Raw genomic sequence first — 902 nt, 5'->3', positions numbered from 1 at the left:
CATTCCTGAATGCCCTTGCTGAGCCAAGGGGGTTTCAGAGCACTCTTACCCCCCTTGATGCTCTGCATTGGATAATGAAATCCAGCAGGTGATGATCGCTATTGCCCAGGTGGTCAAGGACGTGCAGTCCCCTCACCAGGTCATTCCCCATGGCCAGGACCAGGTCCAGAAAGGTGTTACCCCTAGTGGGGCTGTGCACTTCCTGGATAAGGTGAAGGTCCTGTAATACAGCCAGGAACCTACATGAGCAGTCAGACCTGGCTGTCTGCTCCTCCCAGCAAATGTCTGGGTAGTTTAGGTCACCCATGACAATAACATCCCTTGACCTAACTGCCTCCATAAGCTGACTGGAGAAGTCTTGGTCCATCTCTTCCCCCTTGTTGGGTGGTCTATAGTACACACCCACCGTAAGGTCCCTTTCACCATGCCCACCTTGTAGTTTGACCCATAGTGTCTCTGCCTGACCCTCCTCTAACCCAAAGCTAATCCTTGATGATGTGAGGTCCTCTTTGACATAGAGCGCAACCCCCCACCCCTTTCCTCTCTGTCCTGTCTCTTCTACATAGGATGTATCCACAAATGACCGTCGTCTAGTCGTAGGTAGGGTCCCACCAGGTTTCTGTGAGCCCTACTAAGTCTGGGTTCTTACTTGCAATCAGGAGGGACAGTTCCTCCTGATTACTCCCCATACTAGTGTCTTGGATGGCCAGGGCCGACTCGAGTTACGCTTGTACGTCAGGGTGGGCTGGTGAATGGAGAGGCAGACACAACTTATTGGTTGTAAAAAACTTTACTCACGCCGCTTGCAATCACGACACAGGTGGTCCGGTCATCAGAACAACCACGCGAGCTGTTCCAGCTGGCGGGGCCCAAGCCAGTTAATCCGTCCGCAATTCGAAGCC

The sequence above is a fragment of the Alligator sinensis genome, unplaced genomic scaffold (genome assembly GCF_000455745.1).
Source record: "Alligator sinensis unplaced genomic scaffold, ASM45574v1 scaffold869_1, whole genome shotgun sequence".
Classification (NCBI taxonomy): Eukaryota; Metazoa; Chordata; order Crocodylia; family Alligatoridae; genus Alligator; species Alligator sinensis.
The sequence above is the reverse complement of the archived record's forward strand: the minus strand, read 5'-3'. Positions refer to the sequence as shown.